This window comes from Watersipora subatra, chromosome 6, assembly GCF_963576615.1.
Source record: "Watersipora subatra chromosome 6, tzWatSuba1.1, whole genome shotgun sequence".
In the NCBI taxonomy this organism is placed as follows: Eukaryota; Metazoa; Bryozoa; class Gymnolaemata; order Cheilostomatida; family Watersiporidae; genus Watersipora; species Watersipora subatra.
Window position 1 is genome coordinate 66,314,020 of NC_088713.1, and position 19,139 is coordinate 66,333,158.

Below are 19,139 nucleotides of genomic sequence, written 5' to 3' on the forward strand. Positions count from 1 at the left end.
CATTTACCATCTAGCATTTACCATCTAGCATTTACCATCCAGCACTTACCATCTAGCATTTACTATCTAGCACTTATCATCTGGCATTTACCATCTATCACTTATCATCTAGCATTTACCATCTAGCACTTACCATCTAGCATTTACTATCTAGCATTTACCATCTAGCATTTACCATCTAGCATTTACTATCTAGCATTTACCATCTAGCATTTACTATCTAGCATTTACTATCTAGCACTTACCATCTAGCATTTACCATCTAGCATTTACCATCTAGCATTCACCATCTAGCATTTACCATCTAGCACTTATCATTTAGCATTTACCATCTAGCATTTACCATCTAGCATTTACCATCTAGCATTTACTATCTAGCATTTACCATCTAGCATTTACCATCTAACACTTACGATCTAGCATTTACCATCTAGCATTTACCATCTATCAGTTACCATCTAGCATTTACCATCTAGCATTTACCATCTAGCATTTACCATCTAGCATTTACCATCTAGCATTTACCATCTAGCATATATTATCTAGCATTTACTATCTAGCATTTACCATTTAGCATTTACTATCTAGCATTTACCATCTAGCATTTGCCATCTAACACTTACCATCTAGCATTTACCATCTAGCATTTACCATCTAGCATTTACCATCTAGCATTTACCATCTAGCATTTACTATCTAGCATTTACCATCTAGCATTTACCATCTAACACTTACGATCTAGCATTTACCATCTAGCACTTACCATCTATCATTTACCATCTAGCATTTACCATCTAGCATTTACCATCTAGCACTTACCATCTAGCATTTACCATCTAGCATTTACCATCTAGCATATATTATCTAGCATTTACTATCTAGCATTTACCATTTAGCATTTACTATCTAGCATTTACCATCTAGCATTTGCCATCTAGCACTTACCATCTAGCATTTACCATCTAGCATTTACCATCTAGCATTTACCATCCAGCACTTACCATCTAACATTTACTATCTAGCACTTATCATCTAGCATTTACCATCTATCACTTATCATCTAGCATTTACCATCTATCACTTACCATCTAGCATTTACTATCTAGCACTTACCATCTAGCATTTACCATCTAGCATTTACTATCTAGCATTTACCATCTAGCATTTACTATCTAGCATTTACTATCTAGCACTTACCATCTAGCATTTACCGTCTAGCATTTACCATCTAGCATTCACCATCTAGCATTTACCATCTAGCACTTATCATTTAGCATTTACCATATAGCATTTACCATCTAGCATTTACCATCTAGCATTTACTATCTAGCATTTACTATCTAGCACTTACCATCTAACATTTACTATCTAGCACTTACCATCTAGCATTTACCATCTAGCATTTACCATCTAGCATTTACCATCTAGCATTTACTATTTAGCATTTACCATCTAGCCTTTGCTATCTAGCATTTGCTATCTAACATTTACCATCTAGCATTTGCTATCTAGCATTTGCTATCTAGCATTTACCATCTAACACTTACCATCTAGCAATTACCATCTAGCATTTACCATCTAGCATTTAACATTCAGCATTTACTATCTAGCATTTACCATCTAGCATTTACCATCTAGCATTTACCATCTAGCATTTACCATCTAGCATTTACCATCTAGCATTTACTATCTAGCATTTACCATCTAGCATTTACCATCTAACACTTACGATCTAGCATTTACCATCTAGCATTTACCATCTATCATTTACCATCTAGCATTTATCATCTAGCATTTACCATCTAGCACTTACCATCTAGCATTTACCATCTAGCATTTACCATCTAGCATATATTATCTAGCATTTACTATCTAGCATTTATCATCTAGCATTTGCTATCTAGCATTTACCATCTAACACTTACCATCTAGCAATTACCATCTAGCATTTACCATCTAGCATTTAACATCCAGCATTTACTATCTAGCATTTACCATCTAGCATTTACCATCTAGCATTTACCATCTAGCATTTACCATCTAGCATTTACCATCTAGCATTTACTATCTAGCATTTACCATCTAGCATTTACCATCTAACACTTACGATCTAGCATTTACCATCTAGCATTTACCATCTATCATTTACCATCTAGCATTTATCATCTAGCATTTACCATCTAGCACTTACCATCTAGCATTTACCATCTAGCATTTACCATCTAGCATATATTATCTAGCATTTACTATCTAGCATTTACCATTTAGCATTTACTATCTAGCATTTACCATCTAGCATTTGCCATCTAGCACTTACCATCTAGCATTTACCATCTAGCATTTACTATCTAGCATTTACCATCCAGCACTTACCATCTAACATTTACTATCTAGCACTTATCATCTAGCATTTACCATCTATCACTTATCATCTAGAATTTACCATCTATCACTTACCATCTAGCATTTACTATCTAGCATTTACCATCTAGCATTTACCATCTAGCATTTACTATCTAGCATTTACCATCTAGCATTTACTATCTAGCATTTACTATCTAGCACTTACCATCTAGCATGTACCATCTAGCATTTACTATCTAGCATTTACCATCTAGCATTTACCATCTAACACTTACCATCTAGCATTTACTATCTAGCATTTACCATCTAGCATTTACAATGTAGCATTTACCATCTAGCATTTACCATCTAGTATTCACCATCTAGCATTAACCATCTAACATTTACCATCTTGCATTTACCATCTAGCATTTACCATCTAGCATTTACCATTTTGCATTTACCATCTAACATTGACCATCTAGCATTTACCATCAAGCATTTACTATTTAGCATTTACCATCTAGCATTTACCATCTAGCATTTACCATCTAGCATTTATCATCTAGCATTTACCATCTAGCACTTACCATCTAGCAATTACTATCTAGCATTTACCATCTAGCATTTATCATCTAGCACTTACTATCTAGCATTTACCATCTAGCATTTACCATCTAGCATTTACTCTCTAGCATTTACCATCTAGCATTTACCGTCTAGCACTTACCATCTAGCAATTACTATCTAGCATTTACCATCTAGCATTTACCATCTAGCACTTACCATCTAGCAATTACTATCTAGCATTTACCATCTAGCATTTACCATCTAGCACTTACCATCTAGCATTTACCATCTAGCATTTACCATCTAGCATTTACCATTTAGCATTTACCATCTAGCACTTACCATCTAGCATTTACCATCTAGCATTTACCATCTAGCATATATTATCTAGCATTTACTATCTAGCATTTACCATTTAGCATTTACTATCTAGCATTTACCATCTAACATTTGCCATCTAGCACTTACCATCTAGCATTTACCATCTAGCATTTACCATCTAGCATTTACCATCCAGCACTTACCATCTAGCATTTACTATCTAGCACTTATCATCTAGCATTTACCATCTAGCATTTACTATCTAGCATTTACCATCTAGCATTTACTATCTAGCATTTACTCTCTAGCACTTACCATCTAGCATTTACCATCTAGCATTTACCATCTAGCATTTACCATCTAGCACTTACCATCTAGCACTTATCATTTAGCATTTACCATCTAGCATTTACCATCTAGCATTTACCATCTAGCATTTACTATCTAGCATTTACCATCTAGCATTTACCATCTAACACTTACGATCTAGCATTTACCATCTAGCATTTACCATCTATCAGTTACCATCTAGCATTTACCATCTAGCATTTACCATCTAGCATTTACCATCTAGCATTTACCATCTAGCATTTACCATCTAGCATATATTATCTAGCATTTACTATCTAGCATTTACCATTTAGCATTTACTATCTAGCATTTACCATCTAGCATTTGCCATCTAGCACTTACCATCTAGCATTTACCATCTAGCATTTACCATCTAGCATTTACCATCTAGCATTTACCATCTAGCATTTACTATCTAGCATTTACCATCTAGCATTTACCATCTAACACTTACGATCTAGCATTTACCATCTAGCACTTACCATCTATCATTTACCATCTAGCATTTACCATCTAGCATTTACCATCTAGCACTTACCATCTAGCATTTACCATCTAGCATTTACCATCTAGCATATATTATCTAGCATTTACTATCTAGCATTTACCATTTAGCATTTACTATCTAGCATTTACCATCTAGCATTTGCCATCTAGCACTTACCATCTAGCATTTACCATCTAGCATTTACCATCTAGCATTTACCATCCAGCACTTACCATCTAGCATTTACTATCTAGCACTTATCATCTAGCATTTACCATCTATCACTTATCATCTAGCATTTACCATCTATCACTTACCATCTAGCATTTACTATCTAGCACTTACCATCTAGCATTTACCATCTAGCATTTACTATCTAGCATTTACCATCTAGCATTTACTATCTAGCATTTACTATCTAGCACTTACCATCTAGCATTTACCGTCTAGCATTTACCATCTAGCATTCATCATCTAGCATTTACCATCTAGCACTTATCATTTAGCATTTACCATATAGCATTTACCATCTAGCATTTACCATCTAGCATTTACTATCTAGCATTTACTATCTAGCACTTACCATCTAACATTTACTATCTAGCACTTACCATCTAGCATTTACCATCTAGCATTTACCATCTAGCATTTACCATCTAGCATTTACTATTTAGCATTTACCATCTAGCCTTTGCTATCTAGCATTTGCTATCTAACATTTACCATCTAGCATTTGCTATCTAGCATTTGCTATCTAGCATTTACCATCTAACACTTACCATCTAGCAATTACCATCTAGCATTTACCATCTAGCATTTAACATCCAGCATTTACTATCTAGCATTTACCATCTAGCATTTACCATCTAGCATTTACCATCTAGCATTTACCATCTAGCATTTACCATCTAGCATTTACTATCTAGCATTTACCATCTAGCATTTACCATCTAACACTTATGATCTAGCATTTACCATCTAGCATTTACCATCTATCATTTACCATCTAGCATTTATCATCTAGCATTTACCATCTAGCACTTACCATCTAGCATTTACCATCTAGCATTTACCATCTAGCATATATTATCTAGCATTTACTATCTAGCATTTACCATTTAGCATTTACTATCTAGCATTTACCATCTAGCATTTGCCATCTAGCACTTACCATCTAGCATTTACCATCTAGCATTTACTATCTAGCATTTACCATCCAGCACTTACCATTTAGCATTTACTATCTAGCACTTATCATCTAGCATTTACCATCTATCACTTATCATCTAGCATTTACCATCTATCACTTACCATCTAGCATTTACTATCTAGCATTTACCATCTAGCATTTACCATCTAGCATTTACTATCTAGCATTTACCATCTAGCATTTACTATCTAGCATTTACTATCTAGCACTTACCATCTAACATTTACTATCTAGCACTTACCATCTAGCATTTACCATCTAGCATTTACCATCTAGCATTTACCATCTAGCATTTAACATCCAGCATTTACTATCTAGCATTTACCATCTAGCATTAACCATCTAGCATTTACCATCTAGCATTTACAATCTAGCATTTACTATCTAGCATTTACCATCTAACACTTACCATCTAGCATTTACTATCTAGCACTTATTATCGAGCACTTACAATCTAGCATTTACTATCTAGCACTTACCATCTAACATTTACTATCTAGCACTTAACATCTAGCATTTACAATCTAGCATTTACTATCTAGCATTTACCATCTAGCATTTGCTATCTAGCATTTGCTATCTAGCATTTACCATCTAGCATGTACCATCTAGCATTTACTATCTAGCATTTACCATCTAGCATTTACCATCTAACACTTACCATCTAGCATTTACTATCTAGCATTTACCATCTAGCATTTACAATGTAGCATTTACCATCTAGCATTTACCATCTAGTATTCACCATCTAGCATTAACCATCTAACATTTACCATCTTGCATTTACCATCTAGCATTTACCATCTAGCATTTACCATTTTGCATTTACCATCTAACATTGACCATCTAGCATTTACCATCAAGCATTTACTATTTAGCATTTACCATCTAGCATTTACCATCTAGCATTTACCATCTAGCATTTATTATCTAGCATTTACCATCTAGCACTTACCATCTAGCAATTACTATCTAGCATTTACCATCTAGCATTTATCATCTAGCACTTATTATCTAGCATTTACCATCTAGCATTTACCATCTAGCATTTACTCTCTAGCATTTACCATCTAGCATTTACCGTCTAGCAATTACCATCTAGCACTTACCATCTAGCACTTACCATCTAGCATTTACTATCTAGCATTTACCATCTAGCACTTAGCATCTAGCATTTACTATCTAACACTTAACATCTAGCATTTATCATCTAGCACTTACCATCTAGCATTTACCATCTAGCATTTACTATCTAGCATTTACCATCTAGCAATTATCATCTAGCGTTTACTATCTAGCATTTACCATGTAGCATTTACCACCTATCACTTACTCTCTAGCATTTACCATCTAGCATTTACAATCTAGCATTTACCATCTAGCACTTACCATCTAGCACTTACCATCTAGCATTTACTATTTAGCATTTACCATCTAGCACATAGCATCTAGCATTTACTATCTAACACTTACCATCTAGCATTTACCATCTAGCACTTACCATCTAACAATTACCATCTAGCATTTATCATCTAGCATTTACCATCTAGCACTTACCATCTAGCACTTACCATCTAGCATTTACCATCTAGCATTTACCATCTAGCATTTACCATCTAGCATTTACCATCTAGCATTTACCACCTAGCATTTACCATCCAGCATTTACCATCTAGCATTTACCATCTAGCACTTACCATCTAGCATTTACCATCTAGCATTTACCATCTAGCACTTACCATCTAGCATTTACTATCTAGCATTTACCATCTAGCATTTACTATCTAACACTTACCATCTAGCATTTACCATCTAGCATTTACCATCAAGCATTTACCATCTAGCATTTACCATCTAGCATTTAGCATTTACTATCTAGCATTTACCATCTAGCATTTGCCATCTAGCACTTACCATCTAGCAATTACCATCTAGCATTTACCATATAGCATTTACTATCTAGCATTTACCATCTAGCATTTACCATCTAACACTTACGATCTAGCATTTACCATCTAGCATTTACCATCTATCAGTTACCATCTAGCATTTACCATCTAGCATTTACCATCTAGCATTTACCATCTAGCATTTACCATCTAGCATTTACCATCTAGCATTTAACATCCAGCATTTACCATCTAGCATTTACTATCTAGCATTTACCATTTAGCATTTACCATTTAACACTTACCATCTAGCATTTACTATTTAGCATTTACTATCTAGCCTTTACCATTTAGCATTTACCCTTTAACACTTACCATCTAGCATTTACTATCTAGCATTTACTATCTAGCACTTACCATCTAACATTTAATATCTAGCATTTACTATCTAGCACTTACCATCTAGCATTTACCATCTAGCACTTACCATCTAGCACTTACCATCTAGCATTTACCATCTAGCATTTACTATCTAGCATCTACCATCTAGCATTCACCATCTGGCATCTATCATCTAGCATTTACCATCTAGCGTTCACCATCTAGCACTTGGCATCTAGCAAGTCCTACAGCTGTCTGGTTGGTTTTTGAACTCAAATCGTCTCCACATCTTTACTTATAGTAGTGAAAACCATTTATCATAATATGTTGGTCCCTTTCACTAACCTAAGTTGATACTTGAAGATTCGGGAATCATACAAAACAGTCTCATCAATACTATCATATCTCACGATGAAATATGATGCAAATATAGTTTTATATATGAATGTAATTGTACATGTATATGTGTATATAGCAATAGAGTTCTAGGGGAAAAAAAAGAACAGTGATTTTAAAACAAGTTAAAATGCTAACAAATAATTGGTCATTACAAAGTTTATCTGCTTTAAGACTTCTTTATCTGGAAAAAATTGTGTGTTGAAAAAAATATTCTTAGAGGAATATGTTTTATTCCATGTAATTCCTTCCTCAATTTAAAAACTTAGATAAATAGTTTAAGAAAACATGTTGTTTAAAGAAGATCATTATACAGACTTTTACACAAACTAAATATAAAAACTAAATAATTTAATGACAATCTATATACATATATATAATTCTCAAAGTTTGTTGTCTGTGCTGGCATTTGGTGTCTGTGTAGCTATAGCAGTAAGATTCTAGCGATGAAAAATCCATAGAAGTGTTGGTCTAAGACCTCCTGTTCACAAGGCGACTAACTAACCTATTAAGTTACCTGGGTTGCAATAAATTCCTTAGGTGATCTGGTTCCCTATCTGGGTTAACATGTCGTATGCACAACGCCACTTAAGTTTGATTTCAAAGCTCTTATTTGTAAGAACTGATACTAGCGTAGTCTAGTTAGTCAAAAGCAACTCCATTTTCTGTGACTGTTTATGAGCGGTTTAAATACCTGTGCAATGCTGGGCATTCATTTAGTCTTTTTTATAATAGGAGCCAATTGAATTTGTCTGTCTGTTCAAAGCCACAGATGAAAGTTAGAGTAAAAGATGGTGCCATATTCAATTTGAACTCATGACATTTACCTTAGCTACTCAACACTACCTGATGAAATGGAGTTATTTGTGCACATAATTATTACACTTGGTGATCACTCACAGTTCACCGAACAAAAAATAATTGATACAAGGTTTTTATGTGAAAAACAGGAAATTTGAGGTATAACCTTAGTGATTAAAAATGTTGGCGGTGCGTCAGAGAGGTAGAAGTAAAAATATGGAACCAGTCTAACCTAAACTATGTAAAGTTTAGATTATCACATGTTTATTAAAGAAACTATTTTTGTGCTTCTACCACTTGCTGTGGTATTTATGAGATCTATCATTTTTAAAAGACTTCTATTTTCAAATGCCAAAGGGAAGGATAAGACACTATGGAGGCACCCGGAAACCAAACTATGCAAAGAACTGCATACATATGGGCAAATTATAATTATAATTTCCATGTTTAAAATTCCCTGCATATCATAATTTATAAAATAAATTTATGAAAATTTATTTTATAAATCATAATGACATATTTATTATAACTTCTGAAATTAAAGCACTTATTTTTACATTTATATAATATTATAGTTACAAAGTATAAATATTATTTATAAAAAATATTATAAAACTGTGTTAGGAAACTCTTGTAGATGTTGTAAGTTACATTTACTTCAAAGTCTTTTCACTGTCACTTTCACTTTAAAACCACAAAAAGGAAAGAAATAGTTCTAAATATTGTTCGAATTCCGACAAAAACCCCACGATCGGAAGAACTTTGTACAGTATATATGAGCAGACTATAAATCATAATTATAATTTACATTTTCACAAGTCCACTGTATGTACTATTTTATAAAGCTATCATTATTTTCTAAATTTTAATAACTTAGTTATTATAATTAATAAAATTACAACAATTATATTAAACATTATATAATACTATAATTATACACTATATTAGAATATTAAACTGTTTTAAGAGACTCCAGATGTTGTAGATTACATCTACTACAACAGTTATGGCTAATATTTACTCAAGTTTTTTTCTATGTTTGTATGTCAGATATTTAGCATGATAAAATAAGTTTAAGTGCGTCTACAATTTGATAAACTTTAAATTTATCTATTATTACCAAAAAATTTGTTAACGTAAATGCTGAAAATAACCAAATGTATTAGAAAGTTACGGTAGAACTTCAATCTAACTTCATTCTCAGTAAATTACTTTTAAACAGCTAATAATCCGCAATGATAAGCTTTAAACAGCAGACAATTCTTAGAATTTTTATGTGGTCTGCATTTTTCTTCTTTTACTAAAGACATTGAGTAAACATTGTATTGAAAATTCTTTGTATTTAAATTGTCATGTAAAAGTAGCTGTAAAATCATTTATAATTGCTGGTAATCGTCATCGCTTTATTACAGGAGATAGAGAAAATCTGGAGTTATCCTCTAATGCACACAGTCAGCGAGGAGGTATGTATCTAAAGACAAGAACATCTGCATGATATTGTAACTGTTAGCTCCAAGTGAAATGGCAGGCATGAACAAGTGGCTATAATAATTGTTTAATAGTAGGAGTCGCGACAAAATTCATCACTAAATAGAGGATAACTACAAACAATATCCAGTTTTCAGCCATTTATTTTTTATGAACAATAATTTATGAAAACACTTTGGTAGAAATATTAGTATTTGACCTTGTTTCAACTTCAATTTAGTTCAAAGATCAGAAGGGGAGAACAGAAGGAGAGCGAATAAATTTGTAAGACGTCCAGTGCACGACACTGATCTTGATTACACTAATGCTTCGTATGTAGACAGGTATGTAAGTGTTTACATAGCTTCAAACTGGTTAATATGTAACCACTCTTGTTCATTTAACCTCTTTACCTTTGACCAAACTCAGTAAATAGAAGGCTTTGGCTTCAGTCAGTACTAATAGTCTCTAGAGTGGAATAAACAAAATACAAAGTCTATATGACATGCTAAGCAAGTATCTTAATGGATCATCAAAACACGTCAAAAACATCACATAATTTTATCCATCAAAGAGAGCCACTGCCAATCAACTACATGTATATTGACTTGTTGAGTATGTGAGCTGCAGGTAGATGCAGGGAATGGTAATATAAACTATTGCTTTTTAGGGTCAATAATGAGCGAGACTCACACATCTATGCAGATGTTTCTGACTGAAGATATGTCATCGAATATTTCAATATTCCAGAGATTCGGTAATGAGACTTTGTCAGCCACCAATCAATATTTGAGACTAATTCTACTCTCTGGCTTTATAATTTACTGCTTTTTGTCTATTATATTCTTTCCAAATAATTATATTTACTGACTCACTTTACTCACTCGAATATCTGTAAGAAACATAACTTTCCACACAGAAAGATATATAGTATATATTATCTATAATATAAAAATAATTATTTTGATTATATATAATACGAGATAATTGATTAATATATAATATTATATATATCTGAACTTGTATATATTATGTTTAATATATATTATATATCTATATATATATACTGTATATAATTACAACTGGATTTTTGCTACATTATCAGGTAATACAGTAAAGTAATACTACAATCAAAGAGCTCTACAAGAAAATGGAGTAAATCGTACTAGTTATGGAAGTTAGTTCTACTTATATTTGCAGCTACTGTCAGTGTCATGACCTCTCCTGTCATTTATCAGGCTGCTACTAAAACTCAAGATGGTAGCAGATTTTGCTCTCTTTTCTTGACTGACCTTCATTTACAATGATTTGCTTATTTATTTCTGAACAGCAAATTCTATCCTGCAAAATATAACTAAAAATAAATATTGCATGAGTCTACAATAACCTAAAACAACAAAATATTTTTGCTATAAATAGCTGTACTAACCATTCTTCGTTTATTTGTACCCACGGGTCAAGGTTGGGATGAAAGGTAACTTTAGACGATACCCCTACTCGCCACATTCAGATTGGTGGGCTGATGCTGTAACACCTGAACCAATCGATCGTCTTTGTATTAAAGAACAATTGCACAGCAACTGTTCTCTGTTTTGTTGACAATCTATCATGACATAATGGTTTTACATGCGAGTCGTTTTCTCTTGCAAGTGCAGCGAAGTTGAGTAACATTCAAATTTAACTTGAAAAATTGCCCAACTTGGTACTTTACGTTATGAGAAATTTTTTTATGTAGTAGGAAGGTAAAACTTCACATAAACTTTTCACGTTATCTGACATTTACGTTATACGAGGTATATGCTATAAGAGTGTCTACTGCATAGTTATTAAGGGAGTCATCTTTCTTTATCTATATTTTGAGAGGTATTAATTTCGTACAATAGATACTTTATTGTTTGTGTTGAGGAGTCTCTGTTGGATAATACTCTTTTTGAGTTGTGTCAATAGATTTCCTACATGCAGAGGTACGTAACTTCAAGTCTAAGAATACATGTAAAACTATACATACTGTAAAACTTGTATTTAACCATCACCTTTATTTGAACGCCACCCCTTTTTGACCGCCACTATTACAGAAGATTTGTAAAATAGAGCACCACCCTTCAAGTGAACGCAACTTTATTTGATCGCCGTTTTGACATTATTACTTATTATCAAGTTTTTTAGCAGGCTAGGAGAAATTGTCTGACCTTCTGTTTAAAGAGATTGCAACTCTACCTTTGCTACTGGTTTTAAAGAGAAAGTATCGTCCTGTTACACATGCAAAATGTTGAGCTGAAAGAAGTAGGGTCTACTGTATATGATATAACTCTTTTGGGTTTACACACTTCTCTACGTCTGTTTGAAAATGAATAAAGTCATATTTCCTTAGAAAGAGACACATACAGAGTTAATAGCTAAGATGTTCAGATGTTTAAAACGATAAAGTGATTCTTTCGTTTACAAAAAAATGGATCAGTTGTAAATTTAATCTTTTTATGTATTTGGTATTGTCTTCTCTTTACATATCACATATAGCTGTTAAAAGGGTGAGTTTCCTTTATCAATATTATCAGAGCTAATATTTTTAGTGTTTAGATAGTCAAGCTAGAACAATGGAGACTTTATTGTTGGTGTTGGGGAGTCTCTATTGGGTAGTAATCTCTTTGAGTCGAGTCAATTGATTTCCTACATGCAGAGGTACGTAACTTCAAGTTTGAAAATACATGTAAACTAATCATACCATAAACATGGTGTTGGGGAGTCTCTGTTGAATAATAATCTCTTTGAGTCGGGTCAATTGATTTCCTACATGCAGAGGTACGTAACTTCAAGTTTGAGAATACATGTAAATTAAACATACTATAAACATGGTGTTGGGGAGTCTCTGTTGGATAGTAATCTCTTTGAGTCCTGTCAATCAATTTCCTACATGCAGAGGTACATAAATTCAAGTTGGGGAATACATGTAAACTAAACATACCATAAAAATGGTGTTTGGGAGTCTCTATTGGGTAGTAACTTTCTTGTGTCGTAACAATAAGAGCATGCGGTTTTTCTACATGCTGAGGGTGCATAACTTCAAAGTTGAGAATACATGTTAAATGTTATGTTTCTGCACAGAAGCAATTAAATAGAGTATTAAATTAGAGGAATGGTTTATTGCACACTCCAGAGACAACTGATTTGATAACAGAAAACCCAAGTATTTATATGTTTGGTCATAGAAAAGCTTTGTAAAAAGCTACAAGCATTATTAATAGCTATAATGAGACAGTACTATATAATATTAGCTTGTATAAAGCTTTAGCTAAAAAGCATAATGTTTGTTGGCAAAGTACCAGTAATACTTGGCACTTGCATGACACCTCCTCACTAAGCTAAAGGTTCTTTCTGGTTCTCTTAGACCTTCGGGGTTTGTCTCTGCTATACTCATCTCCATCAGGTAGACGAGGGTTGCGTGGTCTTCTTCTAGACGGAGGTTGCTCTGTTACAGTTGTAGGGGCTGGTAGTTGCAGTTTTGTCTCCTCTGTTATATCAGGTTTATCTCCAGGGTCTTGATCTTCTTCTGTTGAGTATCTTGGTCTGAGTTGTTCAACATGTCTTCTCCAAGTAGGTCCCTTTGGTACCACTTTGACATTGAGACTACGAGTTCCATATATCTTAGTAACAATGGCTGGAACCCATCTAGGTTGTCTGTTGCGTCTAGGTCCATGATACAAGGCATAGCATGGTGCTCCAAGATTGTAGCTGTGTATCTTGCTAACTGTCTTTTCTGCCGATCGGTTGACTTCTCTGGATTGATGAAACTGTGCTATGTGTGCGGGTGATGGCAATAGGGTGTCAATCTTGCATCTCATCTGTCTTCCATTCAGCAGCTGACTGGGAGAGTATCCTGTAGGAAGTGGTGTCCTTCTATAGTGCATCAGGAACTGTTGTAGTGCAGATTTAGGTGAGAGTGACGATTTCTTCATGGCTTGTTTGAAGGATTGCACTAGTCTTTCAGCTGCGCCATTTGTAGCTGGATGGTAGGGTGCTCCAGTGAGGTGAACAATGCTTCTCTCTTGACACCACTGCTGAAACTCTCCTGAGGTGAAGCTGGTAGCATTGTCAGTGACTATGGTGTGAGGGTATCCAAAGTGTGCGAATATCTCCTCTAAGATGTCTGTGGTAGCTCTGGTAGAAGTAGATGACGTCCTGTGTATGCATGGATACTTTGAGTAGGCATCTATCATCATTAGCCATTGGCTGCCCATGAAGTTCACTGCATGATCTAAGTGAAGACGACTCCATGGCTTCTCAGGTAGCATCCAGGGATGTATAGGATACTTCTGTGGAAGCTTCTGGTGTTCAGCACAGGCAGTGCACTGTCGGCTTGTCTCCTCTATATCAGAGTCAATGCGAGGCCAATAGACAGCCGTTCGAGCTAGCTTCTTCATTCTTTCCCTTCCAAAGTGTCCAAGGTGAAGGATCTTTAATACTTCCTGTTGTAACTTGACAGGAATGACTACTCTGTTGCCATATAGAAGACAACCTTCAGTGATAGAAAGTGAATCTGAGATCTTGTGGAAGAGTGACAGCTGAGTCTCCTTCATCTCTTTGTTACCAGGCCATCCTTCTGCTGTGTAGCGCATTACTGTGGCTAGTGTTGGGTCTTTCTTTGTCTCCTTTGCTAGAACATTGTAGTCTGTAGAGTTGAGCTGTTGTCCAATAGTGTGAATAGTGCATACTGTATCAACATCATCCTCATCTTCTCTTGCATCAAACTCTTTATCAGGTCCAACTGGCAGTCTTGAGAGGACATCTGCATTTTGATGATGCTGGGTAGATCTGTATTCTATGGTGTAGTCATACTGATTTAGTACCAGTGCCCATCTTGCTAGTCTGTTGGCTGCTAAAGCTGGAACTCCTTTGGTAGGTCCTAGAAGTGTGAGAAGAGGTCGGTGGTCAGTTACCAAGATAAACCGTCGACCATACAGGTACTGGTGATACTTCTTTAGAGCAAATATGATTGAGAGAGCTTCTTTTTGTATTTGTCCATATTTCCTCTGTGTGCTGGTCAGTGTTTTTGAAACATTGGCTATTGGTCTCTCACTTCCATCAGGATAACGATGAAATAGTACAGCTCCCAGTCCAGTTTCTGAAGCATCACATGAGATTCCGATGTCAAGATCTGGGTTGAAGTGTGCTAAGACACTATCAGTTGATAGCATATTTTTTAGTTTGTTGAAGCTCTTTTCTTGTTCAGTGCCCCACTTCCAGGTCTCTCCTTTGCGTGTCAGTTTGTGCAATGGTCCTGTGAGTTGTGACAGATTGGGTATGAACTTGCTGTAGAATTGTGTAGCTCCTAAAAAAGATCTTAGCTGAGTTAAGTCTGTTGGGACTGGCATCTGTTGTACTGCATCTGCCTTCTTTCCTTTAGTGATTCCCTTTGAAGTGAGTTTGTGTCCCAGATACTCTACTGTAGGTTGAGCAAAACAGCACTTGTCTTTTCTACATCTGAGCCCTCTTTCTTCTAATCTTTGAAGAAGTCGACGTAAGTTTTGTAGATGGCTCTCTGCATTGGCTCCACTCACTAGTATATCATCTAGGTATACTGCTACTCCTGGGAGGTCTTGTGTCAGTTGCTCCATGATTTCTTGAAAATACCCTGGTGCTGAGCTTATGCCAAAGGGCAACCTCTTCTGTAGTAGTACTCCTCGGTGTGTTGATAGTGCTAGTCGTCGTTGACTTTCTGGTGCCAACAATATTTGATTGTAGGCATCTGCTAAATCAATCTTTGTGTAGCAATAGCCTCCACCTAGTTTTCTGATTAGATCTTCTGGTAGTGGGATAGGTTTCCTATGTGTTTCTAGCTGATTATTGATAGTCTTGGAGTAGTCTCCACATACTCTGATCTTCCCTGCAGCTTGACCTGTTGTAGATTTGCGTACAGGTACAACTGGTGTTCCATACTGGTTGAATTGAGTTGGTTCCCATATGCCTTTAGCTACACCTGCTTCGTATGCTTGGTTGAGCTCTTCTGTCAAGGCAATAGGAACTGGTCTGGGTCGGCAGAAGACTGGCTTTGTTGAAGGTTTGAAGTTTATCTCTAGTTCAAAGTTCTTGAGACATCCTAGCTCGTCTTTGAATATTTCTGGAAATTCTTTGCACATCTCCTTACACTTGATTTGTAACCTCCCATCTGGCTGGTTCTCTGTGATTGTTGATACAAGGTTCTGTTGTAGCTTGTCATCAATAGAGATGCCTAGTTGCTGTATAGCAGTTCTTCCTAGTAGGTTGAGATCTTGTACAGCACTAATCACAAATGGTAGTCTGACTTCTTTCTGTGCATCCGATTGGGCAGTTAGCTAACATCTGCCAAGCGTCTCTATGAGATGTCCTGAGGCTGATTTGTAGTTAACTGTAGTAGGTTTTAGGTTTGGCTTTCCTAGCTTCTCCCATATTGATTTACAGATGAAGTTGTCACATGCTCCAGTGTCCAGTTCAAGTGTGAAGTTGTCTCCCTCCAGTTTGATGTTTTCAGCAAGTTTCACCATCTTGGTTGATGTGCATTCTATCATCTTTACTGGTTTTTCTGCTGCAGATGATTTCTTTTTCTTGCATGCTCTTTCTATGTGACCTTGTTTAGAACAAAAGTTGCAGGTGGCTGCTTTGAATCTGCATTCATCCGCTGTAGGGTTAGTTCGGTCACATCTGTAGCATAGCTTTCCTTCCTTCTGCTTGTCAGGTGTAGAGTTGTTTTTCTGGATTGGTTTGTATCTTGATTTCTGTTGAGCAACCTTGTTGACTTTAGACGAGTTTCCATAAACTGTCTCTTTGGCAACTTTAGCTGCTTCTTCTGTTTCCTGTGCTACCTGTATAGCTTTGTTGAAGTTGAGTTCATTGTCCTTGATCTTGAAGAGAGATTTTAGAACTGCTTCATTGTTTACAGAGCAGATAAATCTTGTTCTGAGAGCCTCATCTAATGGATCTGTAATGTCTATGAAGGCACATGTAGTTGCATCCTGACGAATTCTGGCAGCTAACTCTTGAATAGTTTCTCCAGGTTTCCTCTGCATGTCACTCCAATACTTGTAACGCTCTCTAACAATGAAGCGCTTAGGGTCATACTGGTCTTTGAGAAATTCCAGTATTTCATCCATGTTGAGGTCGTTGATCTGCTTGGGTGTTGAAAGCTGAGCTGCCATATTACTAAGCTGCTTGTAGAGTGTAGGCTGTTGGTTGGTGAGAAAAGTGCCAGCAATCTTGTCTTGATGAATAGAATTTGCTGCAATGAATGTGTTGAATCTGTCTATGTAATCTGTTAGTAGCTCTGCTGTTGGGTCAAAACCTGGGAAGGCTGGAACAGCGGTTGCAGCTGTTTCTTGTTTCCGTTGTAGGTTTTGTAGTAGTAGCTCCATCAGTTTCTTATTCTCCTCCATTCTTTCATCTTGCTGACGTCTGTATTCCTCTTGTTGCTGCTTGAACTCCTCATGCTGCTGTTGTCTATGCTCTTCTCGCTGCTTTCTCTGCTCCTCTTGCTGCTGTCTCTGGTCCTCCTGCTGCTTCTGCATTAGCTTGATCAGGTCTGCTACTTCTGCCATTGTAGTGGTGAGATTTTGAACAGTTACTCTTGTAATAAACTAGAACTCTTTGTATCGATTTTATCAATGATAAAATCTGAACAAAACTCTTTGTAACTGTTCAAAAGAGAAATCCTTGTTGCCAATTAGCTTCTGTTTTGTTTCTGCACAGAAGCAATTAAATAGAGTATTAAATTAGAGGAATGGTTTATTGCACACTCCAGAGACAACTGATTTGATAACAGAAAACCCAAGTATTTATATGTTTGGTCATAGAAAAGCTTTGTAAAAAGCTACAAGCATTATTAATAGCTATAATGAGACAGTACTATATAATATTAGCTTGTATAAAGCTTTAGCTAAAAAGCATAATGTTTGTTGGCAAAGTACCAGTAATACTTGGCACTTGCATGACATTAAACTATGCATACTGTAAAACTTGTACTTGAACGCCACCTGTATTTTAACACACTTAGTTTTTGACCGCTACTATCGGAGAAGAGTTAAAAAATAGAGCTTTACCCTATAATTGTACGGCACGTTATTTGCCCGCCACATTGATATTATTTGAATTTAACCAACTCACAGTAGAAAGTGATGAGTCGAAAGTGTCAGCAAAATTTTATAGTAGAGCAGGAACATAAACTTAGCTTTCAGCTTTTTCCTTCAGAGAGTGGGCTACTCAAACAAAATTGTTGCATAGTCAAAAATCTATGCTGAATTCAATTATAATGTTCCTAAACCTTTGCGTTTGCACATTTCTGAGTTACAAACTACTTTTGAAATAGAAGGGGGCAACTCAAAATTTGCTTGGAAAAGCTTACTATTTATGACTGCATTACTTGAACAGCAGTATATACTTTCACTGATTCTGTTTGTATCAAAATTCGTTTTCAAACGCAAAAGCTTAAAAGTATTTTGTTGAAACTTTGAAGGCAACGCAATAGAAATAATTAATCATTATAACAGGTCAAAAGTAGTTTCTTATTTAATGCGGCCTTGATACTTCAACTCATGTGAAAAATGTTTCAGCGATTGCAATGGAATATGTACTATTAGTTTCAGACTGAAACTCGCGTACAGCGAGGATGCGGCTAAAAGGTAGTTCATTACTCGCATAAAAAGCAATGTTTAAAAGTTTTGCTTTTTTAAGGAAATTAATTGGATGCTCGTATCAATTAGGTTAGCAGTGCAGAAAAAGAATTGAGGTCAGCAGACACTGTGGAATGTAATAAACAGCCAAAAAATCAAATTGTCTAACCAAATTGCAGCAATCGGATTGCAACTGGCCGAGTAAGCAATGTAGATATTTTTTGTTTTAAAAATGTTTATTTTGTTTCTGCATGTACATATTATAGAAAATATATTTTATGTCACTT